The sequence below is a fragment of the Anopheles ziemanni genome, chromosome 2 (genome assembly GCF_943734765.1).
Source record: "Anopheles ziemanni chromosome 2, idAnoZiCoDA_A2_x.2, whole genome shotgun sequence".
Taxonomy (NCBI): Eukaryota; Metazoa; Arthropoda; class Insecta; order Diptera; family Culicidae; genus Anopheles; species Anopheles ziemanni.
This window is the reverse complement of record NC_080705.1, coordinates 89,957,605-89,976,872: the sequence shown is the minus strand read 5'-3', so window position 1 is coordinate 89,976,872 and position 19,268 is coordinate 89,957,605.

The window sequence follows — 19,268 nt, the reverse complement described above, 5'->3', positions numbered from 1 at the left end:
TCATTATTAACCTCTTCCCCCGTGGGATGCTGCTACCGCCACCGTCGCCGTCGCTTGATGAGCTGAGCTCGGACCTCGGGTCCGAACCGAACCGTCGGTGCATGCATAACTACAAACGTATTACACTCGACCGGCGATGTCGGCGATGGCAGAAACTACTGTTTGCCGCTTGTTCGCTGAATTAGGGCACGCCGTCGGATGGGAGATGTAATTGCCCGACCCTGCCGGACGGTTAGCGCTTTTTGCATGACTGCGAACACGCGAAACCGGGAACGGAACTGGTCATCGGGAATGGGAGACCAAGGTGGCCGGTTTGTGTGGATTAATACCGCGACACGCTTTTTCGACTCGGGGGGGTTGTTGTTCACTCACCCGCCCGCTGTGGGGGTAATTGAAAATTAATTAAAAATTACATAAACGCTCGGTGCGAACGTTCGATCGGTTTTCGATTGACTTGTTCGTGCATAATGCTGCCGAGCTGGGCCATTTTATTATCACTCTCTCCCTCACAGAGGTTGGTTCGTGTGTGGCGATTTGCATGGCGAGTGAACACATGCAATGCAACCGATTAGGGAAAGCAATCGTGTTGAGGAGATAATTTAAAGTAAATTAAGGGAAGAAAAAATACCACAAAAAAAATCTCCGGGGAAGTGGAGAAGAGAAGGGGGCGCTCGGGGAAGAGTTGAAATCACCTTTCCGGGAGAAGGGATTGGGCGAGAAAACAAACATTAATTGGTCGAAAATGTTGCGCCATCTCCGTGGATATTAATGAGGAAAGGCTGCAGAAAACAAATGAAAAACATAATGGACAAGAGATAAGGGGGGGTTTATATAAAATTTATACCTCCGAACCATCGAGCGGCTTAACGGTTAACAAATTTGCCGGTTTTTGCAAAACGCGATCCGTTATTCACGATGAATTACATTTTCATAATTTATTGTTTTCGTTGGTGCAAAACTAAATTGAGATGACGCCTCCGAAAAGGCAGCTGCAAGAAAATAACCCGGAAGAATCACAACAAAACCGCAGAAGACGATGATCCTTGGTCGTGAATCTGGAGGTTTGGGGTTGCTCCTGTGAGAGGGCGCTTAATCTTCCTCCTTAATCTTCTGGAAGAGCGCGTCTTTCGAGTTTACATTCGTTGCTTAATGAATCGGACAGTTTTGCTAAAATTTGCTCATTAATCAACGTGATCACGTTCCTCCGACGATTGTAGCCTCCCGGCTTAGGATTGGATGCATTGCGGTCCGATGCGACGACCACTCTCGGCCCTGCAACCTTTCGCAATTCGCAATCCAATCTTCCGACGGTCGGCCTTGGATCACGTCCCAAAACCGCTTCCTTCGCGGGAACGGGTAGGTTTGGTCGTCGGTTTTGTTTTCTTCTACCCCCTACTGCCTTGATTTGGGGTTTATCATAACACAATCATGCTCACCACCCCCGGTTGTCTTCGTTCGCCCCGATGCCATTTAGCCAATTCCGATCGAGAACATCGTCACAATAAAGTGGCATCATTGAGGATGGCTCATGGTTTGTAGCATTCTTAAAGGGAGGCGCTTTAGCTGGTCGTTGGAAAAGCACCACCCAACAATCGCTGACGAAGTACCTAAATGGTCTGCACAACGGGTCGACGTTGCTAAAAAGTGGATTGATTGGTTATCTTTCGAGAGATATAAAGATCAATATTTTATGGTGAAACAATTTTAGATTGATCTTTGAGAACTACTGTTTCTCATGAAATACGTTTTGCTCATATTAACGAAAGATGTAATTTGCATTTAAACACTGTTTACTGATGTTTCACGTTTTGGAACAACTTTCAAAGCAGCGTTTGAAAAGGCGTTGAATGTTATAACCCCAAGTTTTCACAATCCAGATCAATTCGCAGAAGAATTAGATATTCGGCTTCAAGGCCAGAGACAGCTGGATATCTTCACCGTTGGGTTTTGTTCCGACGAAGTAGGGCCACCCCGGTGGCTTATGAAATATGGCAACTGCCGCCGATCGACCTTTTCCAACTCGAATCCCATCGTTCTGGGGCGTCTTTCCAACGGTCCGAAGCCTGGGAGCTTCAAGCTGAAGCTTCAACAGATGAGATCCTTTTTCTGCAATTCTGAGAAGACTCGGATTCGGTAGCGGGTGGTAACTTCATATCATCCCCAAAAGGCATTCCATCGAACGCGTCGTAATATATCCTCCCGGTTTGCAATAGTTACCAAGCTTGAAGTTGAATATTTAAAACTTATTTCCAACGGGAGGAACAGAACTTTACTTTGTGCTTAAGGCAGACACCATTTGCCTTTAATAAGATGCCTTTCAAGGAAGCTTGTACCTCACAAGGAAGCATCATTTCAAAAGAATATCTTAAGAATTATTGGAACGACCGTAATAATTTATTAAATTCCGTCGAACAACCCGCAGGCATCTCCGCCATCATATTGTTCATCTTGCCCTGAGCGGGGAAAAGACGTCCAAAGAAACGGCGCATCACAAAGAAATGTTCCTCCGGAGAGTGGATGATTGAAGGAATTATGCGTTTTACGGTGGTTTATTTTTGTTGTTTGAAAAACCGACCAGGCATTGCACTTCCTCCAGCTCCCACCTTTGGTTTGGCCTTTTTTGCTGCATCAGTTCCGAAACCGCTCCGAGGAGTCGTTGATGGAACGACGGACTGCTGTGTAAATGTCTGTCCCACACCTCCGCCACCGTCGAGTGCAAACAGTAAAGGACCAACGGAGGAGGATAACTGTCAGGGAGCGTCTATATTTGTCAACGGCAAGGATCACGACTCGCAGCCGAGCCGGTCCCCGAGGGGCAGTCACTCGAAATTGGCTCGCATTGGCAGGCAGATGCGCGCTCTCGAGTGCTTCGACGGCCCCGGAGCCACCCACGCTTCGGGGGAGCCATTTTTATGCTGGCTTATTACGAGCCATGGCAAACGACTTCGCGGAGGATCCCGCAGGCCACGAAGGTGCGACCAGAGCTCCAGTCCCAGCTGAAAGCTACCGGTGATGACACGAAACGCGCAACAAAAAAGCTGCGGGAATGGTTCATCAACGCCGCGAGTCCATTACGTGAGAGTTGGGTTATGGGGGAGAAGGGGGTGGGAAAGGACCAGCGCAGCGATGCTGCTGTCAATGGAGTTCGATTCGAATGCAGTTTTATGGACGTTGCCATTGTGTGTGCGTAGGAAGTCGCGAAAAACGACGCCATTGCGTTGTAGAGGGAAATGGTGTTCATTATGTTTGCCTTGTTGTATGTTATTTTTATTAAGAAAACAACAACAGGAGTTCATGCACCGTATCATGAATGTATACTTACAGCAGTCTAATTAGCAAATTAAGATTGTTTATAAATATTTAAGCACAACATTTACTCCACAATAAACGTTTATTTAAGGGAAGAAGTGAAGTAGTGATGAGAATAACAACTCTTTTTAGAGATTTGAATCAGAGTGAATAATCATAACGATGATTCGAATCTTTAAGTCACCCAAAAAAAGAAATCTTTAAGAAACCCAAAAGAATGAACGAGTTGGTAAAAGAGTCACTAGTCTCCCATGTAGTGATCCCAAACTGGGATTCAAATCACAACTTAGGATTCGAATCACAACTTGGGATTCGAATCTCTATGGCGACTAGCGACTCTTTTACCCACTCGTTCATTCTTTTGGGATTCGAATCCCAGTTAAGAATTCAAATCAAAGGGAGTCACAAAAACTATCTGTTAGGATTTAAATCGTTCATTCAGTATTAATATTCGAATCACTCACTCATTCTCACTCAGAGCGCACATCACTAAAGTGAAGTGATGGAAAACGAAATTTCAATAATTACTTCCAACATAATTGGATAGACGATGAACATGTAACCTTATCTCACCATTTGCCAATCAAACATGTTTTTAAAGATACTTTAACTACTGTACATATATAATATAATAATTATAACCGGCTTATTATAATTATTATAAATATAACATAATTAATAACCGGCTAATAGAGCGATATATGACATTCAGCTGTGCAAACAACCTGCATTGATTCTAAGTTTACAAAATTAGTTAATTAGGACAAACATATGCAAAACCTTCATATCATCTCTTTGGTTCTTTCTGACACACGCCTAAAGTGATTCTATCGATTTGTTTCCTGCAAATACCGAATGCACCTTTTTGCCCCAGTCTACTCTATCGCCAGCTTCCAGTCGGGAGGCGGGCAAACTTTGACACCGTTTCGCGCCGCCGTGGGATTTTCGTTCATTTGAGTTACTTTCTGTTTTGGGATCAAGATCGAGCTGTTGGCAACATCCCACGCCTCGCGGCCAAACGCATCCTTGCAGACGGTGCGAACAATTTCAGGTCGTTCACACCCCAGGTTTTCCTCGAACGTTGAGTCAACGTGTGTCCCTTTTGTGGGAATTAGAAAGAGGAAAAATGTAGCTGTAAAACGTAGTAGTTTCACGTAGAAAGTATAAGTACGTTAGCCGCTAATAAGTGTCGGGATTGGCAAAGGACACTCGAATAATGGCGGAGCGGCAAATTACATTTGCTGGCTGAAATATAATTTAATTCGATCAGAGACCTTCGCCATCATCCCTGCGCAGCGGAGATCGTAGATCATCTGAAAAGCAGAAGGGCGTCGAAGCGTGCTCCCGCCCGGGGATGCCGGACAGAAGCATAGAGGCCACATTATTGGCGTGTCATAAAACACGGCGACATCATCATCGTGCCCGCATCAGTTCCCCGTTCGGGTGCTCTTCTCGGAGCTCGGGATCGTCTGGAAACAGATGAAGCTGATTAGGGCGAGATACGAGTGCCCGGGGGGGCCGGAAGATGGGACGCTGGGCTTTTTTTCTAGGTCAGTTGGTGCTGCTACTGCATCGCAGCGCGCATCGAAACCTAAGCATGCAACCACCATCGACACTATCATCAACACCATCAACACCGTCGTGACCACGGTGCCATCGTTAGACGGTTCTCTGCCCCGAGGCCCGATCGGTCGTTGTCTATTTGTTCCAAAGAGATAAAACATTTCCTCACACACATACACACAAAGGCTTACCATCGGTTGTTCATTCGTTGCGCTTTTCCGTTTATGATCCATCCCTTTTGATATGTTTTATGCTACTTCTCCCTTTAAGCTGTGTTCAGTTCTTTCTCCTTTCCACATTCAGGATTTTTTTATAGTCTGAGTTAAGGCTGTAGCTTAATCTTATTTACATTTTTTTTACTTGTATACTTTATAATATTATATACAAATTTACCCTCACTTCAAATGTTATCAATTCACTCACTTCTTATGTCATATGTCGAATGAAACGAACCGGAAAAGAAAAACTTAATAGCACGAACGCATAATTGTTTATGCAGACAATGGTTAATTGTTGGCTAGTCCCAAATTGTCAGAACACGTTAGAAGATGTAACCGTTTTCAGCGGTATAGAATAATAATTAATATGATAACTTTTCTCTCGGCCGAATCATAAATATTCCAGCGAGACGTCTATAACTTTCGTCGTCAATGCTATCGCCCGGTTTAATCACCGTAGTTGACTCGCTTTGTTCGCCCCAGCTTTTGGGTGACAATAAATTTATGCTTCCAGCTTTTTGCCTTGCTTTTTCCCTTTGTTTTTCTATACGGAATTCAAATCTGATTTCCAGTTTTGAACAATTTCACACGGACCACCATGGACAACCTTCTGACCTGGGACGCCTAACTAGACGGTGGGATGCATTCAATGACCCGGTGATATTTTCCCGGCCCTGCCCCCACACACACACCTACACACACATACACCAACCCCTTAGGCTTCTCATAGTTTCACGGTTTTGCGGGACGTCGTTTTTTTCCCGACTCGCCGACGGGTATTACGGTGGATTTCGTTGGCGATGCACTTTGGTGCATGTAACTGCACCGGTATCCCCGCGCGGGCAGGCTGCACCCTTTTCCCGCCCGTGGAAGGGCCGCGTTGGCGTTGTTTTCCGCCAACAAAAACAAAAACTTCTAACAAAACCGTTTCCACGGCCGAGCCGAGTGGCGCAGAATGGAGGAAATGGCAACAAAAAACCATTTTAAACCGGCCGTGTTGACTTCTCGTCTCGAAATTTTCGATGGCGTCGCGCTCGGAAAACAAGGACTGCACGATGTCATATTTACTTTACAAGTACGGCCTTTCTCTCTACATTGTCCTGGCCATGCGGAGGGCATCCGGCCACCGCTGGAGACCGCTTTCCCCTGTTCCACACCTCGTCCGGGCGTCCTTTTTCGGTGGCTACAGTTTGAAAGCATAAAGACCTATTACTATTCAGTCAAACCGATGCTTTCAAACCCTCACTCTCTTCGTTTGCTCTCCATCCCTAAGAGAAACAATTGGAAGCGCTTGCTTTGGCCGAAAATGTGCCTTGCATTTCAAGCAGCGAAGGAAAACACACGAGGGAACCAGCGGGCTTCCGAACGTACAGAGATAACTGGAACAGTAAAACAAAAACCGAAGACACCAAACGAATCAACTTTAAACAACCCGAGCAGGGCCCAGGGTGAAGTCGCCGGATACGGGTCTCGATGCATTGTTGTTGATTTCATAAATTTAAAATGCACCCTCCCCCTCCTCTTTCCCAACCCAGGTTTCCACAGTGGGCCAACCGTTCCGTCCGGCAGCATATATGGCATCAAATATCAATCGTCTCGATCGTTGGCTACAAATTGTGCAAACAGATGGACACAGCTGGTGTCCCGCGAGTTGGGGGCTTTCCTTCTTCCAATTCTTTTCCACACAAAAGCGATGCATTTTCCTTTGCGGTCCGAAACCTCGAAGGGGGAAGTTTTTCTTTGTAAGCAATAGGCTCGCTGTGTTAGTAGCATCTTGAACAAATTGATGCAAGAACGGGTCTGGAAAGAGCTGACGCGTCCTCTCTCTCTTTTCATCTTGAAACGCTTATTTTAGATTGAAAGACACACATCTCTCCTCTTGCAACGGGTTTTCATTTGCATTTTAGACAATTCTCTCCATTTGCATTCGATTAAAGGTTCAAGTAGTCAGATTGTTCGCCGCTTGACATATGCTGAACAACAATCTCCCGGTCATCGATCGTACCCGATCATATGCGAGCTGCATTCCGGCTCCGTCCCCCGGGATGTCTTTGTTCCAGGTGGCCGGGGCGAAACCAATAATCATCATCGAGAGCGAACCGTATTGAGCGAATCGAAATAATGCGATGCACTTTTCGACGCGGCTCCGTGTCGGCGTTTCGTGCCGATGCTCACGTCGACGTTAAACATATGCACAACATATGCACGGCTCGGGAGATGGTGGAAGCGGCGGGTGCTGGGCCGCAGCATAGGTCATACCCGTACGCCTGCATCGCATTATGTTGCCTCCGGAACCCAATCGGATGGAAGAAGGCGGTGAACTGTGGCACGATAAAAAAAGAAGAACGGTGGTGAGAAAATTCGTGCAGGCAGCAAGGGATGCACTGGTACGTTTGGTTTTCCATGCCACCGCGGTTATCTCCCTTCGCCACCCGCAACCACCCCAGACCACACCCGCACTCGTTCAAGTTTCTTTAATTCGTCAAGTGGCGAACGACGACGAGGCAACTGTGTCTTTCTCGTATGAATGGGATGAATGAAGCGGGTGAGATAAGCGAGCGGAAGGGAAAACTGGATGCGAAGGCACGGAGGAATGATTGCGAAGATATGAACGCCAAGATAGGCTGCGGTACAGATGGGCGAAACAGTTGAAGAAACGCGTTGAACCGAAGGAGAAATGGTGAAAGAGCGTGAAAGAAGACGAGAGGAGAACCAGAGAAGTGAAAAGAAAACAAAAAAAAAAATACAAGCACAACATAATTCGAAGCATTCAGCCGCATATTTACATAACCTACCGTAAGCATAAAAGCGAACGGAAAGGACGGATGTGAGTTTTTATTTGCGTTCTCTCGTCTCGCTGGTCGCGTCGACCGGAGCACCATTTGATGGATGTTGAAAGTACATGATTAATATGATTAAAAGCGTTAACTGGGGCGTTTGTAAGCATGGGTGATGAGTTTGTAGAAAAAAAGGAAAAAAAACTCCAAAGAAGGTAGAAGAAAAACTGTTCCCGAACTCCGAGGCCACGAAACCTTTTGCGGTTGGGTGGTTTCATTCTAGGGTGAATCCGCATCGATCAATCATACCGTTTAACCGGGAAACGTGTAGACAACATTGGAGAAAAGCACATAGAACTGGGATGCGGGGTTCGCTGCTGAAGGCTCAACCTGAACGGCTTGTTCGACGAGGTGAGTTAATGCGCTCTCTCGTCAAAGCGCCTTGCCAAGGAATTGATTTGCATTTTAATTTGATTTGTGAAATCGAATTCATGAATGAAATAATGGCATGCAAGCATAGAACTTTAATTTAATCCGCATCGATTGGGCAAATTTGACAACGCCCTCAAGCGAACTGAGATTGAATATGAAAGCTCAATGGAAGCATTGCATAAGACCAGTGATTCGCAACCTTAATGTGCCGAATACCCAGAGCTCCTTTTCCATGACATTTTACAGCATATTAGCTTCCTGCCCTGTCTGTTTTTTGTAGTGTTTTCTAAATCTTTTTCCGAAAGAGTTTCTCGCGCACAGCACGGACTACGATCGAAAAAAAATTCGTTCGAATCGAGTTGTCAAAGGTCACTCACGAGAAAAAAGCGAGGCAAAACATTTCACTCACCTCCCCTTAAATGTGTTCATTTTACCATTGGCATTTTGAATATAAACGAAACAAATTCTTTTCGCAAATCCGTTCGTTCCTAAACAAATTCGTACATTTCAGGGTTCTTATAAAAAAAAGAGTGATTTAATTGCTTTTCTGAGGATCCTTTTTGTAGTTTTATATGAACTTATTATCACGTTGTATAATTATTGAAATGATTATCAACCACTTCGTTTGAAAAGAAACAATCATCCCCTTCATGTAAACACTTGAGCGCCTTAGGTGTAAACAATGCTGGAGGCTTCAAAGGTTCCTTTGAACATATAAGGTATAAACGCACAGAGTTCATTTTTAAACTGAGCGTTGAACGAATATTTTTCGATCGTAGTCCGTGCTGTGCGCGATAATCATCGCTATGAGTTATGTCAGAAACATGATCATCGCTGTCAACGTTTCAAGTGCTTTGCAATGGCAATGAGAAACACTAACTCGCAATTGAAGAGATGTAAATAATGATTACAACAAGGGCAATTGAGTTAAAGTGTAGTAATGATCTGCCCCTTTCTGCGAGGCTTCTCAAAAGCTTCTGCACAAATAAACCGCAATCGACATTCGATGCGGCTCAAGGATGGACTCGACTCGGTGGAAGAAACCGACAAGAATCGGCCGGACAACGCCGGAACGGCGTATAAATAACTGCTACCGTATTAAGCTTTACACTTCCAGCAGCTCGAACGCTGGTCGTGACACGTGATACAAAGTATTACGCACTTCCAACCTCGAAGAAGGTTGGAAGAAACGGACAGGATTTATTGCGTTACTCCTAAGGCGCTCGGGGGTCCTTGGTGGACCTTTCGAGAAACGAGTTTGGAGAAGGGAGCGTTTTTTTTTTCTTTTCTGGAGTAAGCTATCAATCTCGTCCCGTGGGATTTATCGGATCGACAGCAGGCGTAGGTCGCTTGCGGTCGCCACGGGAGGGAAAAAGTAACGATAACGATTGCATGTACGCGGGGGGGAGCCATGATTGATTGCCGACATGCGCCGATGCATTTCATCGACAATCTGCGTGGCGTGGCGTAGACGCGTGGGCTCGATTCCCGAAGGCTTCTCCCGCTCGGCCGCTCTTTGTTGTACGCAAATGGGACTAAATTAGCATCAAAATATGACTATCGCCCTCGCTCGTTCCCTTTGGGGAAGTTCGACCGATGGATGGATCGTATCGATAGCCTTCCGCCTCTTCGGCGATCGGCCCGAGACATCTAGCCGATCCGTCGCATGCGCCTCCACCGCAGTTGCATCGCCCGAGGGCTTCGGGTTGATGAATGAATAATGAGCCACGAGTGGATTAAGATGCACCGCACGGCGAGGGGGAACTAAGGCGAAGAGCCCGGGTGAGAGGGCTCATGTTTCAGTAAGAAGGGGTTCCCAGCTTTCAGGTTCCCTTTTTCGGACGAAGGCATGGACAACTCAGACGGATTTCGATAATCGGAATTATGAGCCTGTCCTCAACAGATGATTATCGGCGCTCGGGGGCTCGCGCTTGCAACCGATACCGAACGGTGAGGTGGGTTTATCTCGTTTATCGGATCTCGTCGTCACTTTGGCCCAACCTTCTCCTGGCCTTTCGAGATGATTTTTCCATTTCGGACTATGCAAATAGCGTGACGCCCTGTTCGATTTAATTTGAAATGCCGAAAAGAGCCATTGCGGCGAGGCATAAAAGCTAATCGCGACCCGTAATGGCCGTGTTTTATGTTGCCACATCAAAAAGGGCCAAAGGTGCGCCATCGAGCACTGCATTATCTAATCCGATTAGGGACCGGGAAAGAAAACCGTCGAAAACAAGCGCGTCAGGGTGTCCGAACAATCGCTACCACTGTTCCCCAACGGGAATTGGGGGAGTTCGGCATAATTAAGAAGATAAATATGGTTCACCCCCTGCCCCGGAAGGTCGACGCCCCGCCCCACCCCCCCCTCCAGGGTGTGCAATCAACCAACTTCATAGTTGACATATTTCATTACGGGGGGCCCCAATTTTTGACACACGGAGATGAGCTTTGCGCCTTCCAGCGTTTTTGTCTGTCAGCCCGATTTTCCTTCTACTTCCACTAGCCGACTTCATGGTGTTTTTATTCTTACATCGCATCGTGTCTCGCGTTGGCAACATCACAGGAGTTTTGTAATTTTTTATTTACTTGTTTTCTTGTAGGATAAATTGTATGTGTTCATGCAAAATGAATGACAAACAGAAGCAGAAGTCACTGCCTGGAGTTAGCATTTGCTCTGCGAAAGGAGCGTGAGTAAATAACGAGCTTTTCTTTTCACTTTTCCGACTCCGACTCCTAATGGGACAGATGGCACGCCGAAGGGAATGGCTTCATGTTTTTCTTGTTTGCGCCCGGCCGGAATGCTGGCTTCATCTCCTAAGCCGCCATGTCGTCGTCGCGAGAAGTGAACCGCGTTTGCTTTTTTTTTTTTTTTGGGAGAATTTTGGCTACGATTTACATCGTCCTCAAAACGCCCGAACCGAATCAAGGAGGAAAAATGGAGTGACCCAGACACACACACACCGAAAACCACCCGGGCCAGACGCAGTCTACCAAAGTCAAATTAAACAATTTCCCCAAACCCATTCCGTTCTGGCGAAAACTTTTTCACAACCAAACCAAACACACACACACAAAAAACAACCACAGCTTAGTGTAACACCGGGGAATGGGGGGGAACGAGCTGGCGTTCCATTAATTTCAACACTGCCCCCCCTTGGCATCGGAATTGGATCGAATTGGACTTTTTGCCTTTCTGGCGACGGTAGCAATCGTTATCATGTTTGCTGATACGTTCGGCGAACTTGCTTCTGCTCTACGTCTTTCACACGTTTTTTTTTTGGTTTTCGTCGGCAACACTTGGCCAATGCCATTCGAAAAGGGTGATGGGAAGGGAGCGCCACACCGCTGCCCTAAATAATGATGTTAGAGAAAGGTCAGCTGGGGTGAGCTTCACAACGGATGTTGAATTAAGTAAATTGTCTGCAAAGTTGTTGCCGAGCCGTAAAGTTGCTAACTGCGCTTTGGATTCGATAGACGCAGCGTTGAAGTAGATAAAATGGCAACAACGATTTATAGAGAGATGAAAGGCAATCAAGATAACTTGCATTGTCTTAAATTGTAGTCAATAGAAGCTTCCCACTTTGAACAGCTTCTACCGGTTTTTGTTTGTTTCATTAAAATCAGGGAAGTTTCAAACAACACTTTAAGGAATTTTAGGGCAAACTTCATCACAGAATTTAATAATGTTATGCCAAATCCATAAAGCACTTCATTGGAGGTTTTCAAAGACCTGCAGAAAGTTAAATTTCATCCGTCATAAAAGATTATGTGTTACGTCTAAACTGCTTCGCCAAGTTGAGTTCAGAAGAGTGGAAAGACACAAACATATCCGTTCCGGGATCACGGGTTTCCCTTCGGCTTGACGGTGGTCTCCGGTGAACCCAAGTTTTGACAGCGGCAAAAGGATGATGGAGTCCAAGTTCGGGTTTAACACTTAGACAAACCTGTGCGGCTCACATGGGGAAACTCGTTCCCGGCAGATGAAACCTCTTGCAAAGTTTCCGAGCACCGAAATGTGTCGAAGTCATAATCATCGTACGAGTTGCAGAGATGTGGGCTTTACGGAAGAAAATAAAAGACACTGGGTGGGAAAAACTTTTTAGAGGTTTGTTGCGAATATGAAGATCCCGAGCGAGAACGATGCTGTTTCCCTTCCCGAAATATCTGAAATAGATTTCCAGGTAAATTATTTGTTAAACTTTTCGTTTTCATTCACTTTTCACTTCGTGATGCAAAACTTTTGAAAGGTTGGCAAAATCCGACCCGGACCGGGGAGGCATACACACTTTCTGGTTACGAGAACCCAACACAGAGATTTAGAAAGTTGAGGAGAAAGAATGTTCAGTTTGAATGAAAAGTTTCATCTAAATAAGCTTCATTTCGTCCTAGCATTTTTTTCTATGACGTAACGTCAAGCCTAAGGGAATTCCAAGGAACTCACATTTGAATATTTTGAATATAGTCTCAAGATCTAGGAATCTCTCTATAGAAACCTATTTCTCTAACAGATTTACTTTAGAGATCCTTTAGGAAATAAACTAAACGTTTATAGTACTTTACTTCTATAGAATACCCTTGTGCGTACAAAAAGTACGATTATAAAAGTATTTTAAAGAATAGAGAAGATGCGACTTAAGGCCAAGATAAATTTGAACAGGCCATTATTCCTCCATCAACAAAGTATTTCCGAGTGATGTCCGCTCCTTAAAGACCTAAATTTAGGCAAACAACACCATAATGGACCACAAACGACTTGTAGTCGTTAATTAAGCTTCTCTGAATCGAGAACTACAAGTGCGCCAGAAAAGGTGAAAGTGTGCCGTGTTTTTCTAGCCAATTAACTTTATTCCATTTGACACCTATACCCCCGGGAGACAGCTCAGTTCAGCTGAAGAGCGCCTACAGTTCCTGGACACGGTCACGCGTACCATGGTGCAGATGATTGAATTATTCGCTCGGATGTTCGCCCATTCCGTCCACTATTGAGCCATCAATTTGGGCGGCGTTGGAGGAGTCTCTCGTCACATCAAATCGTCCGTTGTCCTTGGTAGACCTGGTTGACCCACGAGCAAGGAGCCATGACCAGGAGCTTGAGTTTATGGTTCCGTAGGTGGCCTTGCCATTTATGGCATTGCTCGTTTCTCATCGTGTCTTTTTTTGTCTCTTATATTTGACAACCGATGCTTTCGGAGCTTGATCTAGTCAGAGCAATCTTGTTGGTTTTCATTTGGTTTGAAAACAGCATCTCAAAAAAAGACAGAATTTGGAACGAAATATCTAGTGAAAGTACCTTTAATGATATCAAAATTCCCAAGCTTCCATGAACCATGCACGGAAAAACGGATCAGAAGTTTGGTCAGACCCTTTGCAAAAACACTTTCTAATTTCCTCCGTGAGGACAACCAACTTCGCGACCTTTCAACCCTTATTTCATTCGCGATTTTCATGGCCGAACTAACAAACCGGGTTTTCCACTGAAGCATACATTTTCTACGTAATACCCGCTGAAACCTCATTTCGTCCGTAATGAGTCCACTTCCGGCGTGTTTAGCCGCGGGCGGGGAAATATACAGCACCACCACCAACACCTGACCCTGTGCGATTAATCAAGGTGAAAGGATATTGCCAATTCAAGTACCGTCCGTACTCCCCCTCCCCGTTCCGAGCTCGGAAAACGCCATTTGACGGTTCCCAGCAACAGTTGGAAATGGGCGAAAAACCCGGGTGGGGCTGCACACAAAAAAAAAGGATCCAATTGATATTGGCTGCTCCGCCCCGCTCCCGCAGGACGAACATCATAATTTAACGGATCGGACGGTTGCCGTTTTACCTGAATCGATGTGTTTTCTCCTGATCGACTGCGGGGTTTTTGGTCCTTTGCCAATCGATTTCCGGGTGCGACAACAAAAACTAGATGACCTATAAGTGTGTGCGGTTGCTTAGGGCAACCCGGTTGGAGGACGATCTAGAGCGCCACTTGACCTTTTCTCTTTCAAAACAAATGAATTGCAGAATGAGTTTGAATGAGTGTAGGGTTTGTATTCAAGTATTTCTTGGAGGTTGCGGTTTTTCCGGAACAATTTCTCCAAGACCTTGGGTCAAAAAAAAAACAGGTCAACGGTAGCATTTTTTGGTAAACTTTTACCACTTTCGTTCATTACAAAACGAGAAGAAACATGAACAACATATTAAAATATGTTTGTAACGATCCCAGACGTCGGTTACATTCTTGAAGCCGAGTCCGTAACATTTTTAAAAACATATTTAATCATTCTCTAACCAGCTCGCGAAACAACCAACTTCCCAATAACACCGACGCCCGCAAAGAAAAATACTTGACGCAACTTGACTGCCGTACGTGTTTGCGTGTAATAATTGGAAAAAGTTTCTCCTCGCGACACGATGTTGCGGGTATCTTTCCGTACTTTGCGGCAAAACACAACGAAGGCGTTGCAGAAACGGGTTCGTTCGGTGGAAGGATAACACAATTTGAGGTGTCATAAAATATTCACATGCGCCAAGAAGGCTCCCCGTGCCGAGCGAGTTGTGTTCCGGTTGGGCTTTTTGGCCTTTACCATTTGGCTTCCGAAAAGGATGGCGTTTCGATGCGCCCAAATTTTCCGTAGACTTCTCCTTGCTGGCAGTTTCTGACGAAAGCAGTGTGAGAGTAAATCAATCTTGCTTTAATTTTGAACATAACCACGGTGTGTGGATGCTCCTTAAGAATCCTTTTTAGTTAAGCCCTTCGGTGCATGTTCCAGTAGGAACTCACCCGATCGAGGGTGTCCTAGTTGAGCCGGGCATAATTACGGACCACTCTGTAAGAGGTTGGGTAAGGAAAATTAGCACTTAATTACGCGCCTTGTACCGATCCCGAAGCCAGAAGCTGTCCGCTTTTCCAGGGAGGCTCAACTCAGCGAGGATCCACGAAATGCGCGATGGCGGAGAAATTAATGTTCCATGACCTAAATACGGTCTCAAACCGTGACAGGTACGAGTTGGCGAATCGCATCGCATGTACTCTGCTATTGTACTACTTGGAGTACAGTTTTATCGTACTCCAGGTGAGCCCGGCACTCTATTGCTCTCTTGGGATGAAATTTGTGGGCGGAAAGGTTGGCTGGGTGTACGCCAGGTGTGTCAAATGGAGGCAGAGTGGAGGTTGTTTAAGAAACACAAGATGGTCTACACGCGGGACCTTTCGTTAAATATAGAACACCGGAATTCGGACAGCCCTATAACTAGCACTTGGAACTCGCCTTAAATGAACCTTCTTTACACGAGCGAGGAACCATCCTTATCCAACTAATAATCTTGGTGGGAGAAAATTTCATCATTATTTGATCATGCAACAGTGTATGTAGTACCGCTCGGTGCATTCAACATTCAGCAACATCCAGCGTAAATCACACCTCAAGCAAACTCGCGGCCAGGCAGTAGATACTACCATAAATTAGTGGCAAGCTAGTTACACCAGACTCCACATTCTGAGACCCACTAGGCCTTGTACCGCTATCAAGACACGATCTGCATCTTCTGGTCCTCGGTTTTATCAGATGTGAAGCCACTGGTTCGCCGGCTGGAGTCGAAAATCCGCAGACAGTAAGTCGCTGTCGCTAAATTATGTAAGCACATCATTTGCCCTAACAGCCACGAATTTCGTCTGATGCGTTTAGTGGCTTATCTCCGTCGTTTCGCCGGGCTGGCTACTTGCTGTAGTGGCAACGAAGCTTCTGGCGCTAGTTTTTACGCTCCAAAGTAGGACGAAAAAACCACCCTTTAACTAGCAATGGCGGCGATATGAGACCGAGTGGCACCTCCAAGGCGGTAGCTCCGGGGTCCCCAGAATCCTAGCCTAGCCTTACACCACACTGACCGCATTTCGGAGTGGAGTTTGCGTTGGTTTAAATTCATGAGATTGCCCGACGGGGCGGTAGTTTCCCAAGGGGTTGAAGGACGTGAGCCCAGGAAAAAGGGGAAAGATCTAAACGCAACCAAATGACGCCTGGTGCTGCGTTGGTACGCAAAACAAATATGTATCGTCCATACGAAAAACAAGCAGACTCTTTCCCTATCCGCTTGGGAGTTCGAGATCCAACTCACACACCACAGGGATGGAGTAATGGGGGATGTTCTTTTTGTTTCACCTCCTTCGAATATTGTTTCTTGCCGAGGAAACACTCCCGCTTCCCGGTTAGATAAAAGTGTTTGCTTCGAAGGCGACTCTGACTCTTCAGGCTCGATTGGTCACGTACGCAAACGGTAGGTCCCGAAATTGCGAAAGGTTCACGAGGGTTTTGTGCAGAAAGCAGAGCCAGCACGTGTGGGAGCCTTTGGCCGGCGGGCTAAATTTTATTCAAATTCCCGGAAAGAAGGCGGTAAATTTAGATGTTTATATGAAATCGATCGCTGGTTGGTTAACTCCATCGATTGTTTGGAATGTTTGAAAAACAGAGCCTAAACATGGCTACCATTAGATTATAGAACGGACGAACTACCCAAGAACAGTTGTTAGAAGATGTTCAACAATTTAGCTTTAACACTCTCTTTAGTTTTCTTTTTCAATCACAATTCTTCCCCCGCAATGTCCCAATTATAATGTCGTGATTTATTAAATTTTCATCATCATTCTTGAGCCTCGATGAGTAATTATTTTATTTGACATCTTTCTGATTATTGGCCGCTTTTTTTTGTTGATTACCGTAAAATAAGCCAACCCGCGAGCACTTTCATCGCTGTAAGCCAAACAATGGCCATCGTTTTATGGTCAATCAATATCGGCGACAATATGGCCGGGGTAAATCATGCCCGAGCGAAATCATGGCCGTCCATCAACTGCGCTGACAAATGAGACAACATAATTTATCCGCTGGATGCAAACCACCGATAAAATCGCGCCGATCGTGGTGTGTTTTTCGTGGGATGAGCTTCTGGATGAGTTGTCCCGATAAGCTCCGATTTTTTTACAATTTTCATTCACCTCGTCGGATGGCGTCCGCGAATGTCGTGCTCGGCGTTCAAATGAACAGCACGTTTTTATGGGACAAAAAAAAAATAAACAAGTGACACACAGTCACTCCCTATTCGGTGGGCGTGAGGTGGGTGTAGATGATGTTTGCGTCGATGTGTGGCGCGGAAGAGATAATTTTATCAACGAGCCTATGCTCCGTATGCTCGTTGATGAAATTCAAACCGCCAGCTTACCTTCGCTGTATGAAATTCCGCTTGTCTGGGGAACTCCACAATGGCGTGCTTCACCAATTACTTATTACAAAACAAAAACCAAGTGAAGTGAGCATGAAAACAATGCCAGTCAAGATAACGCAACACTAGAGTGAGTCAACGGTTCGGTTAATTCCATCGATTAAACCCATGATCTGACTCATCCATGGCATCACTCGAACTTCTCGCTAAAAGCTTGAGCAAACGAACGCAGGCAGCCTGCTTGCGGACATATTCACATTTTTAATCACATCTAATGGTCCCCTTCACTTCGTGGCTCGAGACGAATTTGTCGAGTCAATAGTGCCGGGGTGTCAATTTCACGCCCATCCTTTTTCGTCCACAAGCGAGGGCCCGATTTCCAAACACCGAATCGCTGCCGGACACCGCAAACATCTGCCCATGGGTGGCTCAGCGGTTTTCACTTTTTTGCCACGCCTGTGACCAGGGGGCTTTTGAGTTCAGCGATGCAAAACATCGGGGTAAATAAAGATGTCACACGAGCAAAGTAAGCGAATCGAAACGTGTTTTGAGCTTGAAGTAAACGGAGGAACACTGTTTGATAAGTTGGGAGGAAAAACATCAGCCTTATCGTGTTGACGGACTTCAGAGGTAAATCCCGCTGATAAAAGAATTTTAAACATTCCAAATCAAATGCAACAAGGTTGGGCAAGCGTTCTCAGATAAATTTCACATCTCAACACAACCACGATAGCAATCGAGCTGGGCGCAACATAAACCCAAAAGGAAATGCGATCCCGCCGTGCGCTGCAAATCTGCTGTTTGCCAACTTCTCCATAACCAACCTGCCACCGTTCGATGGTCGGACGGGTGGTCCCTCTCTCGAGGTGGAAGGGGAAAAGACAAGAAAAAATCAACAACTTATATATGTTGTTCGAACTCGATGGAGTGCCTTCCGGCAAACCGGAACCCATCTCAACAAGCCTTCAAAAGAGTGGTGGGAGAGGAAGGGTGGGAGGGGGGACTTGAGGGTGGAGGGTCGTGGTCCTTTCGGTGCTGTCGTCATCTGTTGCACGAGTGGATCGAAGTTCGTCGGTTTCCGAAATCTGGCTGGTGGTTCCGTTGACCTCGCATTGCTCGCGACCCACACAACCTCCCACACACGCACGTACGCCGTTGCGAAGGCAACCCCTTTCAGTCAGGATATGTATACACACACACATATTATCCAACACCCACCCACACACGCCTTCTTCGAGGCCGACCAAACACGAGCACCTGAGCGAACGAATGTGATTGTATTTCAATATTTGTTATCAGAATTAAACAGAGTGTTTTCCCCGCACCCCTTCAAGCAACCCTTTCGCCTCAGCATACCACCCAAAACATGTCAGTTATTTTTCCTCCCCCACCCCCAAGTGTTGCTCGGCCTATGGGGTGAGTGGGGGAAGGTGAGGGGCGTTGGGAACTAGAAAAACTGCACGCAAGAGGATCAACCGCACCACCTGTACACACCGTGTACATAACTCATCCCCCAACCGGCCCACCCCAAGGGGAGGGTTGCGTGAAAGGAGATTTATTTATATTCCATTCTTGTCTGGCATTTGTCATTGTTGTCTGTCGGCTGCATCTCGTCGTCGTCGTCGTCGTCGTGGACGTGCGGTAATGAATTGAATTATCACCGTGTATGCTTGGGTAGCGGAACGTGGTGCAATATGCATCACTAGGGCAGAATGTACCATATCGTTTTGGAGCAATGTTTTAACGCTCCGTTTTGTTGAAAAAA